This window comes from Etheostoma spectabile, chromosome 14 (genome assembly GCF_008692095.1).
Source record: "Etheostoma spectabile isolate EspeVRDwgs_2016 chromosome 14, UIUC_Espe_1.0, whole genome shotgun sequence".
NCBI classification, from domain to species: Eukaryota; Metazoa; Chordata; class Actinopteri; order Perciformes; family Percidae; genus Etheostoma; species Etheostoma spectabile.
In genome coordinates, this window is record NC_045746.1 from 23,348,150 (window position 1) to 23,360,881 (window position 12,732).

The following is a 12,732-nucleotide window of genomic DNA, read 5'->3' on the forward strand; positions in this document are numbered from 1 at the left end:
TGTCCGATGACTATCCTCCTTTTTTTCACTCTATATCTATCTTCTTTGTCCCTGCCGTTCTCCTAAATAACGCTTTAATGGACAAAATGGTTGGTTTAATCAATAACTAAAACAGTCTTCTTCATCCAGACGCTTGCCACTCTTCCTTCTCTACAAGCTAAAAACCTGTAGCCTCTCAGGTAAGCTGCACGATTTGGCCAAATGATGATCACGATTAAGTTTGATCAATATGTGATCACGATTATTTTGTTGATTTTAACCAAAACAAATTGTAATGTCACATAGTCTATTTATAACTGCTTTTCACCTCTATATTAATTACATTCCTTCTTTATGTTGAATTGTAATGTTAATCGACATACAACTGCAACACATTGAATAAAATTAGCTATCTGAAATAAATATCATAGGATTATATATTGTTTATGTATTCTGAGAAAGCTTCTTTTCACTTGTTTCAACAATAACTGATTAAAATAGCTAGGGAGGATAGGAGTGCGATGGACGTAGCTACTTCACAGAGGACGGCTGACTCTTAATGTTGTAGCATTGTCAATGCCCGTTGTGTTAGAAATGCCTGTATTGTCACGGTTGCGCTGGCATTTTTTTTTATGAACTATTATTCTCTGCCATGGGTCCACATCTATGGCCCAGGTCCACGGCAGCCTCCGTCTCACACCGGCTGTTCTACTCAACACACTGAACGTTATCTGCATTCATACTTCTTCTGGTGTTCTCTCATCACCGTGGCGTCCGCGATAGCATAGTTACCACGGTAACACTGGTACAAATACGGTTAGCCTCTCCTGCTTAACTATTAAAAACTGTAGGCTGCACGGAGGGAAGAGGAGAGGAGAGAGTAGGAGATAGATCCGCAACAGGCGTCACAGCTTAAACAGAGAAAATGGGTCATGTACGGCAAATTAACCTATACATATAAACAACATTGCTCGGATGCAGGACACTTAGCACGGTGCGACCTAAAGAAAAATTATACCTAGAGGCTTGTTTGCTACCATACACTAACTAGCACCAACAGCACTGGTACTGCTGTGTTGTCTGCAAAACAACAGAACTGGAGCACTATTTTTGCATTTACTGGTAAACTGGTAACCCTGGAGACCGACGTAAACTGAGTCTGCTTACTTTAGAATTTTTTCCCTCCCGTTACTCTGTCCTCTGCTTGACTGTCCTACATCTAGAAACTAAGCTGCAACGGATCCATGAACAGAATTCTGACTGTTACATGATCAGAACGTAGTTTAGGGACGGTAGATGCTCTAATGCAAAAAATAAAAAAGCTGAGTCCTTCCTATGAATGAACGCTTTAAAAAAACTTCTCAATCACGTAAATGTGGATTGTGGAAAGTCAAAATCGTGATCGTGATTAAAATTTGATTAATTGTGCAGCCCTAGTCTCGAGGTTTTACAAACGGCTCAGCATTAAATCAATGACATGATCATCATAATTTACAAAGTATGCTCTGTATAATAAACACTCTCCATAGCTCAAATATAATAGAACAGGCTTATTTCAGCCCAGTAACCCCAAGACTATATACATAGTGACTGCTTAGCGCTCTGGTGATGCTAACACCCTTTGGTTTGTGACGCGTTTTTGAAGCCTCTATTGGCTTTTGCAACTGTACACGGCCATTTTTTGACGGGGGGTTGAGCTGTGGAGTAATGATGTGGCCAGATCCAGTGCTTACTATTGATTTCAATGGCTCTGCTCTAAGCTAAACCTAAGAGGGCAGTTGATGTGTTTTAACACCCTTGTGGTAGCAAGTCTGGCCGGTCAACGCGGACCTTTTGTTTACGGAGACTTATCGGAGTGTCTGGCAGAACAGAAGATTGGCAAACTTTCCCTTTAAGTTACCACCTAACGCTAACAGGCCTACCTATCTTGGTTTAGCAGAAGCTGACCAAGACATTTTTAAGTAGACCAAACTTGTTTGAGATGAAAACACTTACAACACCCAAAACACGTTGAGGACTATTATATGTCCACCGTAGTTTTTGCCATGGTTAGCATGCTAAGCCTTCTGTTTGCAGATTGAACAGTCCCAAAGTATCCTTGCTTAATGTTGTACCAGTAAAAAATACCATATTTACTAAATACATCATGATGTATTGAAGAATTGAAATAGCGCGATATGGACCATAAACTATTTACGAAAAGTTTCTACTGAGGATAATAAATCAAGAGAGAATAGGCTTTTCCCCCATAGACTTCTATATAAAAAGACTTATTTTTGGAGCCAGTGTGAGTGGCCCCATTTGCTGGACAATGATATATGTACGTTCAAGGCCTTGTCATCAATGGCTTCACTTTTCAGGTCCCGGAACTTCGTTCGCCCATTATTTTTACAGTCTTTAATATTTACCGCTTCAATGTCAGTAATCCTGCGTCCATCTCGTGTGCTGAGATAAACCATTGCAACTGATATCCAAGTCCCGCCCCGAATTCAACTACATCATCGGTGGAGGGACTTTCATTCGAGCCAATGTCAAATATGGGTTCCCTCCCGGGGACCGTCACGGTCCCTGCCATGGGCCCCTCACAGAGCATGGGTAAATTATAGATGGCTTATTCTCGATTAGGACAACTGAATTGTTGCAACTTTAGTGTTTTATCTATTTTGTCCTTGCAATATTGCTTGCCTTACGTAATCACCTTAAACCACTTGGGGTTATGGCCCTTGGTGTCTGATAGGCTATCTGTTTGAAACCCCTGTCCATATTTTGGCTCCTGCACCCGCAGTTAGGTCAGCTGGTTAAAGTCTGAATTTTAAAGTTAGAGCTCCCCATCAAGAACACACATTTGAAGGTCACACCCGATTCCTGCTTGGCACATTTGTGTGTTCTGAAAGCATTGAATGGGCTCCAGATTCATACCAAGTTCAATTTTTAGCAACTTTAAATTATTCCCTAAACTTTGAGTGATAACTAGTTCCCAATCACACAGGGCTGGGTGCTCCTGCTATCTTGCTTCTTCTGCTACCCACTGGGCGGTGTAGCAGTTCTCCCCACATCCAGGACGCAGCTCCTTTGTCTGCTCTGTCACTCTCCTTCTTTGACGTGGTCCCCTGCTGACCACGTGCCTTCGTGTAGGAGCTGTCCCCTGTCCCAACACCCTGTTTCTCCTCGTTCATGCACCAACAAGTCTTCAGCATCTGAACCCCGGGGTGTTTCTCTGCCTGTCCGAGGACCTCTGGCGAGAGGCGAATCTTTCTTGGATGCCAACAGAGGTGGAAAGGAGAAAGGCTGGACCGTTGTATCAAGAGGGGGGACAGACACGGGTCAGTAGAGGGCAAAACATTGGCGTAAAGTTGACATAAAAATATACTGTATATTAACCCTATGTGCCGACAAAATGCGACTGGAAACAACAGTGCAAAAACAACTCAACACCACAAGCTTTTCTATCTAACACAACAAAGTATTTGTCATGTACCTTTACCAAGTACATTTTATCATATAAAATGATTTATATTGTGGGTGAACTTGTCCTGTGAGCGAGTGTCCCGAACCTTTGTGTCTGCAGCCCGTCAAGTGAAACTCATGCACCCCTTATCATTACCCATGTATAACATATAAACTTATAATATACATACATATAGTGATATTGTTATTAGTTTCATACTATTTAATTTCTACTTCTATCTAATTACTATACTATTTCATTTCATGACTGGCAAATCAATAGGTGTTGGTCAGCAATCCTCTACTACCAAGAATTCTACAATAGAATAGAAATACAAATACATATTGTTCCCAGAGGGGATAGGAGCCGGCTTCGCCATGACCTGACTTTTTACGCCGCAGTTCTGGCGGAAATTTGGCAAAATGAACTTCAACCAGCATGGATTTTTTTATCCTGCCCAGTCACTGCACACTTTTAATTCAACAGACAAGGACAACATATAAAGCACACTTGGTTGATTCTAACATTAGGGTGATCCATATAATGCCTCCCCGATAATATTTTGACACAACCTTTACCAAGTGAACGGAAGCTTCCCTGCCCTTCAGTATGCAGAATGTTTTTACCTACAGTACACTAATAACTTCTTTGTCCTTACGCTGGAGGTCTTTCAAGCCTACAAACCTGGGTGAATATAAATGGAGACAATCGTCTGGTTCGTGATTGAATAATTCAGCTTTGGAGTCTACCGGTAAAAAATTTTGCTTTGTTTTTGCAATGGAGGGTAGCCCAGTTTACAAGTGTAACGTTTATTGCAGTCAGTGTTAATACGTTGTCTAGCTAGCAGCGTTAGCTAGCTTTAATGTTTGCCAACCAGTTGCTAAAACGTATAATACATTATATCAGGGCACTTTTCATCAGCAGACAATGCCCTTACTTTTTATGTACAGGTAGAGTCTTCCCAGACTGAATGATCCCAGTTAAGATCCAGGGGTTGTTATCAGTGTTGTTGTTAGGCCCACTGGTCAATTGCTATCTGGACTGGGTGCGTGGTCTACCCATGTTCGCAGCTGTGTGTTCAGGGTAGGCAGCACTACCAGAAAGAGAGAAAGATAGCTGTCACAGTCAAAGAAGTGCAAGTGGGCCCACCAAGTGAGACTTTGAAAAAGAGTAGAAAACAGCAAGGGCAATGACTCATTTTAACAACACCAGATCAAAAAAGAGAGATCATTCAAAGACCACTGCTGGCCCATACCACCAGCTTTCCCACCTCTGACCCAACAGAATCAGGCCCAACTTCACACAACCGCTCCAAAAAGCTGTACACAAGAGAGGACGGATCGATAAGCCAGCAGTCCCTCTCCTGTTGTAACGACTACAACAGCATCATTAGTGCAAAAGGCTGTCCTGCTAGATCTACTACCAGAACCCCCGACAAGTCTTTATGCAACAACAAAGGAGGAAAACTAGCAGAGTTACCTGACTGTGGTAGACCAAGCGAATGTTGTTTGAACACATACCTCTGCAAAAGAACCAGGTACTAATTTATGAGTATTGTTTTGAATAAAGAATGCCAAGAACTAGAGAAATAGTCCCAAACTATACAATGGAACACGGTAGTATTTTTCAGACTAAAACGATACATTTGCACACTTTAATAATGTACTTTCATGAAACCATTTGATTCATATTTTCAATTGATATTGTAGAGAGGACTCACAGCACATTAAGTCCCAAACCTTGTTTTGGTCGAAGTGGTAGGATAACAGCCTGTACATTCAGAGCAGCCACAAAAACATATAACACTTAGACATGTGTATGCTAGCCAAAGTCTCATTAGCTGCATCACTAAGGCTACGGTTATTGAGTGTAAAGATAATAAATAATAATAATCAATAATAAATAATACGTAATATGAATAATTTAGCTGCAAGCAGCGAATTGAGGCCCTCGCTAACCTGCGCAAGTCGGAGTTTACTGGCGACGTCTCTCCCTTGCGACCGCGCGATTCGCGTCACTCGTACCCTGAAAAGTCCGCCAATGAAAAGTGAACTCCCGCTGAGTTCATTGATCCTCACACAAGCCTATACATCAACACACTCTTATCCGTGAAAGTGGCGTGGCCCGCATACATAAGGGGGCGGGTCAAACACAACCAATAAAAAAGAAGTCTTCCGCTGCGTTCGATGGCACCTCACACAGAGATACGTCATACAGGTCACGTTTCTGGTAAAGGGGGCGTAAGCAATCATAGGGGGGCGGGTCAAACATCCCAATGAAAAGAGAGTCTCTGCTGAAGGTTCTCCATTGGATCCTCACACAAGCCTTACGCGCATACAAGCATTCAGTTATCTGGGAAAGGGCGTGGCCGGCAATCAATATGGGGGCGGGTCCAACATCACCCATAAGAAAGAAGTCTCGCTTAGTTCTTGGATACGGGTCACACAAGCCTATACGTCATACAGCTCCTTCATCCTGGGAAGAGGGCGTGGCCGCAGTCAATAATGGCGCGCGCATCAATGGCGGTGTCCGCATCAAAAAAAGGAAAGTCTCTTGCTGAGTTCAGATAGACACCTCCCCATAAGACTATACCATTAAACGGTTCAAATGTTATTAAGGGCGTGCCGTGGCCTGGAGTGACTAGCTTGTCAAAAATAGGGGGCCGCCTCGTTATCAATGTAGACCACCATTTAAGTTTCCATGTAAATCGGATGATGTTTGTATATACATCATATTTCTTGGTTGCCAGATGGTGGTGCTATCTCCCAAACCCATATTAGCCTCTAGATGTTCTCAGTGCCTGGACTCTTGGTTTTGTGTGAAATTTCAAGTCAGAATACGACAACGGACACACTGTAGTTACAGCCAATTTCTCATGATCTCTAACACGTCAAATGCCGCCATGCCACGCCCCCAACCGTTTGAGGAACGTTTTTCTTTTAATACCTTTTCATCTTCAACATCTTAAGATGATCAGAATGAATTTGAAGTCGATCTGATGAAATCTCTAGAGGCAGTTTGTTAAAAGGTATAGCACCTTGGTCTTTTAGAACTACTTCCTGTTGCCGACTAGGGGCGCTGAGACTTTGAGCGAATTCAGCATGTGAATGTTCGTCAGTGGGGCGACTCTGATTGAATACTGAAAAAGTTTGCAAGACCAATTGACAATGTACACTCAAGTTACACTCACTTCCTGTTATGAGTCACATTTCCTCCTGTTGCAGATGGTTGGCGCTATCCGCTCCAAACTCCATTTAGCCTGCATATTCCCTCAGGCCTGGACTCTTGGGTTTGGGAAATTCAAGCTATACACAACGAACGGTAGTTACAGCCATTTCCTCTTCAATCGCTAAACCCGGGGCACAAATGGCCGGCATGCCACGCGCAATACCCCTATGACGAAAAGTTTTCTTGGTGGGGGGGGGTTAAGGTTGGCCATGGAGAATTAATTCCCTAAGCCTCCCAGTGAAGAGTATGTTTTAAGGCTGGGTTGTTTAATTGGTTATAATAGGAGGAACAGCGAAATGCAGAGGAGCGGGTTCCAGAGTCGATGGTGCAACTGCCACAAAGTGCTTTGTCACCACAATGTCCCCGGATCTGGTTTTGGTAGCAACAAGTTCCGTGTCAGAGGACCGCAAGACCGTGACTGGAGTGTAGGGGTGCTTGAGCAGATCTGTTATGGTCTGAGGTGCAAGTCATGGGAGAGATTTTATGTCAGTACTAGAAGTTTTAATATTTGATGCCGGACTTAATTGGCGCCAGTAGGGCTTCTTCAGGATGGAGTGATGTGAAGTCCACGGTTTTGTGTGGTAGACTCCTATCCGCAGAGTTCTGCCCGTACTGAAGTCTGTCAGTAGATTTGCTAGCAGAACCAAAAGGATACCTTGCAGTAATCAGACGTGAGGTGATGAAGGAGTGAGAGGGTCTCAGCTACAGAATTGGAAAGCCACTGTCGGAGTCTGGAGATGTTCTTGAGATGGTAAAAGGCAGTTTAGTAGTGTTTTTGATGTGCTAAGCACAAGGTTACTGTTTCTCCCCTGACTCCAAAGTGTCCTTGAGCAAGACAGACCCCACTGAATTCCGACAGGCCGGCAGAGCCTTGCATGGCGCTCCTCCACCATCTGTGCGGTATTGGGTGATAAGCTTTGTCCGGTAAGGTAGAAAAAGATAAGTTTAGCAGTATAGCTCATTTATCTCATATATGAACTCACTAATCCTTACATTAAACCATGAATTCCACTTTGGCTATTAAAATTCATCATTTCATAGCCTTTGGTCTCTGAGATTGTTATTAATTCATACTAGGCTTATGGTTCTAAATATAACAGTTTGTATTTGTTTTGCAGATGGGCAATGTAAGCACAAAATTATTATTGAATTTAAAATTATTTTTAAATCATACTCAGATGTTCTGGTAGAACTGCTGGATTCAGGATTTCACTCTCATCCATTTTATTGAAGCCTCACCGATGGTAGTTTTTTCTGCAGGTTCAGGTGTAATGGAGATAATAGATAATTCTAGATAATAGAAGTGCCCCATTTTTTGCCCAAAACCTCTCTATAAATGAGGCAGTAAACTCTCTTGCAGACGTTTTCCTTGCAAAAGATGAGCAAGGAAGCATCAGGCTGAAAGGGACCATGCATTTATGTGAAGTACAAATTCAGTTGTTTGTTACTGAAAAAACCTCATTGTGATTATATACTTTGGACTGAAAGGGAAATACTTTCAACCCGTGTGACACCAGCATGTGCAATTGTTTTGGCAAAATTGCATGGTTTAGATAAATTTTTAAGAAGTTATTATTCCCATTGCCAAGTTTTTTGCTGCTCCAAAAGCAGTAGAAATATTTAAAATCATGGTCAACAGTGGTACTACTGCCGGGCCGAGAAGTAGGGAACATGTTGATCTGTGTGTCAGGTTTTTTTCATTTCAATTTTCAGCCAAACCTGCCTTCACATTAAAACTTCCTAAACGGTGAATATGTCCTAGCTGCAAAAAAGGTTTAATGCACAAAAGAAAGATTGCGTGAGGATTAGAAAGGAGAACCCACAATCTTATTATGTAAAACAGACAGACAATGGATTAAATGTTGTACATTTGGTGACATGACGGGGAACTGTAACAACAAAGAAATAATCAAGGGGTATGTGCTATTATATAAAATAATACTGTAATACTTGTTTGTTGTCATTATTGTCTAATAGTTATTATGCTCTAGAACAATGAATCCTCCTCAGTTTAGACATTTACATTGCTGTCTAGTTTTGTCTTTTACCAACACTCCACCATATTACACTATACGCATACACACCATTTACAAATACCTAAAATGTCTTGTGGCAATTTCCTAAAGGAAATTGCCACAAACATTTTAATAAAGTAGGTTGTTTAAACTAAATTTGCATCTGCTAAATTACATTCTTTTGTGATTACTGAAAGGGTACACAGATTCAGAGCACAACTACTTTAACTATTTTGTCTAGGTACACACTTCCGGTCAAAGTTTTGGGGTCATTTAGAAATTTCCATTGCACTCCATTGTAGACAGACTACCAGCCTTTAAACCCAAGTAGCAGTTTTTCAGATTACATACTGTATGTGCTAACATAATTACAAAAGGGTTCTCCAATGTTTTTCTAGTTATTTTTCAAATGCATCAGATCAGTAATGAATGTGCCTTTGGAACACTGAAATGGTTGTGATAATGGTAATGTAGACATTGCATTAAATATCAGCCACCCACTCAGATCAGCTAGTATTCTGTCTATAATGAGTGGTATGGAATTTGTAAGTGACCCCAACTTCTGACCGGTAGTGTACGTCACATTATTTTCCTCTATCGATGTCATAAAACCTATTGGGTTAGTGTGGTAAAACAGTGTATTTGTGTATCCAAAGAGCTGCTAACCTGTTCTGCCATAACTAGGTCCCATGTGAGCAAATGTGGTTTAAAAATTGCTTTGCTTGTGTGGACTTATCACTAAATGAAAAAATTGAGCCTTGGGCTATAATTGCTATAATATGGTGAGACTTGTATGTTAGTAACACTGAGCACTAGCTAGTAGTTACTTGGTTTCGGCCATATATTTTTGAAACAATCATATTGCCAGTCTTTTTCAAAGTTACTGTTCCTAAATGCATATGAAGAGATGTTTCTTAATGATTCCTTAACAGGCCCTAGAATTAGATTGGCACCAAACGCAATTCAAACGTCAATACAGTGTTTTGAAAAGCTTTGAAACAAGGTCAAATCAAAGCCAAAATATTATGCCAAAAATCAAAAGACAAATTAATTCTCATCTTGATTTAACCAGCATGTACTGGTTAATATGTTAGGGTGATTTAGATTTGAGATAGGAAGCTACAAATGAAATACTGTCACTAGTGTGAATATGTTTTTTGAAACCAGCAAGGATATTAACCTTCATCTCATTCAGTGCAGTTCTATTATTTTCTTTTTTTAACAACATATTTTCATGTTTTCAGAGCTTGGCATTCCAACTCAAGCGATGATTGTGTTTTCTTACAATTTTCACTCTTGCATGTTTTTTTTTCTCAAGTTCTTTGTTGATGTTAGATTCTTTCACACTGGGCCTGTTGCACGAAAGTAGAATAAAGATATCCAGGATAAGTGAAAAAGCGCAGCTGACTTAGTGTGAACCTGCTCATCGCGGCTTTATATCGGTTGCACGTTTTGCCGAGCCAGGATAACAGGTGGAGCTTATGTCCAGCCAGGTGTAGATAGCTGGGATAAGTGCACTTCACGTCTTTCTCAAATAGACCATGTTATTGATCACAGATTTACTGATGCAGAGATGAGAAGACGCATGCGCCAAATGTTTCTCACACCCAATAGGCACATCTTCTAATGGAAAGTAACGAGGAGGGGAAGAATATGGAAAAAAGGGAATACGGCTCTTATCAACGAGAGAAAAGCCCGACATAGCGGACCCACTGAATGTGTGGGGTTTAAAAATATCTACTTTGCCTCAAAGAGAGCGAGGGAACTAATGTTCCTCAGGAAATGGACCCTACGGACTTTAGGCTTAATTTCAACCCTTATTCACAACGTGGAACATGTTTTACAACCATATGCACAAATCTCTATAATCTATTCTAATTCTTTGTACAATTAATGTCTAACAGACAAATCAGAAAGGGACAACAACTTTTTTATTCTTCTGACAAGTGACCGCACCAAAATAAAGATTAAGAAGCATTGTGGTGTTCCCAGTGTGATGAATCTAACTACACTACATACGTGCTGTATATAGGCCACATTATTAGTCCGGTGATGTGAGACTTATTAGGAAGGTTATGAAACCAATATAACTATAACAAAAACAATAGGCCCACTTATTAAGGGTAACACAAACTAACCCTTCATTAGAGAAGGACAACAACAAGAAAATGAAATCATGAATGTATTGGTCTCTGACCAGTCTGCCATTATTATCATCTGGAATATTGCTACATTAATACGTCACACTTAATCTCCGGAGCGCGCCGTAGAACCGAAGCTGAGAACACGACGCTGCTGCGCTGCTCATCTCTACTTTTACAGAGAGAGTGGACACTTACGCGACTCCAAGTCTGCTGCAGGCAATAGCCACCGCCACCGCGGCACCAGGCACCGGGGCAGCACCACCGGCCAGCGCGGCCACCGCCCCGGCACGCCGCACGCCAGGCACCCTCGACACACCACCGTCCCACCGGGAAAAGTCCCCCCCGCATCAGGGTGCCAGTGCAAACCATTCCTAACATCTAAACAACTGAGTAGGTTTAAATCAAACTCGCGAAACAAAAGTGACAAGTAGGCTAATGGATGTTAATAAAATAAAGCAGAACACATGCAGAAGACAACGAATAACTGTTAAACACTTTTATTTTGGATTAGACGGCAGTTGATTTGACACATGAGACTCCAGGATTAATCTTAGCCTGGCTGTTAGCCTGCTCTGGACCAGGCTAGCCGCAAAGAATAAATCTCCATGGTTACTTGGCTGGGCTTAATTCAATCTGGTTTCGTGCAACCGAGTCCAAGCTAAATTCATCCAGGATAACTTGAATATCCCGGCTTAATCCCTTATCCTAGTTTCGTGCAACAGGCCCCAGGTCTGCAGTAGGACGCTTGCTGCTGTCTTAAAGACAGACATCCATTACTGCTGCAGATGATGACTTTGCTGCTTTCTCTATCCTTTGAAGTTTGCTCTCCTGTCTTCTGTTGAATACATTAACCCTCATTCTTTTTCTTCTTCTCTGGGGATGGAACATGATTGAAGATGAAGGAATGTAGTCAGGTGACAGAGGGTTTTGCTCTTTTTTCCCTAAAACATAACTAAGTAGGGGAGAGCCTGACAGTTGAAACACTTTTTTATAAACGTAATTTACAAAGCGTCGTATCGTACTGAACTGATATTTTGTCACTAGCAACCTACACTTGTCATCTGTCAAATACATTTGTATTTTCAGCTTTGGACAATACCGTTCAGGAGTTATTACAACAAGAGTGGGACGTGCGTAAGTTCCATCTGTCCCTCCAGGACGGACGAATGAACAGCATGCGGGGACGAATGAAACATACATTTAAGCCACATAAACTTCCAACAACTTAATATTTTACTGTATATCATGGATGGTACTTCCAAAGGTGTTATTATACCAGGTTTGTTGCAGACTATGCGTCTTTGTGAATGTCTGTTAATAATAACTAATTGCCGTCATCCTGAAGCGCGTATGAGGTTATTGAAATATCATGCACTGTGATGACTGTGCTAATTTTATAGCTAGAACATAAGTTTTTCTATTTATATCATGTTTCTATTGTGGGAAATGTTGTTTCACTAGGTTTTTACATGGGTTAGACCACTGGAAATCCAAAAAAACGCCCCCCAACCCGTCAGTCTCCATAGGATAACATGGGAAAACTCGACCCCCCCCTACCTGGTGGCTCAATATATTGTCCAGCTTTGTAAATTACGTTTAATTAAAAAGTGTTTCAACTGTCCCGGCTCTCCCCTACTTAGTTATGTTTTAGGGAAAAAGAGCAACAACCCTCTGTCACCTGACTACATTCCTTCAATCTTCAATCATGTTCCATCCCCAGAGAAGAAGAAAAAAGAATGAGGTTTAATGTATTCAACAGAAGACAGGAGAGCAAACTTCAAAGGATAGAGAAAGCAGCAAAGTCATCATCTGCAGCAGTAATGGATGTCTGTCTTTAAGACAGCAGCAAGCGTCCTACTGCAGACCTGGGGCCTGTTGCACGAAACTAGGATAAGGGATTAAGCCGGGATATTCAAGT

At 41.5% G+C, this 12,732-nt stretch overlaps 1 long non-coding RNA gene across 1 annotated transcript in view; it reads left to right on the top strand.

Annotated features, from left to right (window-relative positions):
* The window catches only part of LOC116701255 (uncharacterized), a 13,805-nt gene extending 1,265 nt beyond the window's left edge, over window positions 1–12,540 (top strand). The window contains exon 2 of the long non-coding RNA XR_004334872.1: window positions 12,466–12,540. This is a non-coding gene — a long non-coding RNA (uncharacterized LOC116701255). The remainder of the gene's footprint in view (window positions 1–12,465) is intronic.
* Window positions 12,541–12,732: the final 192 nt, after the last annotated feature.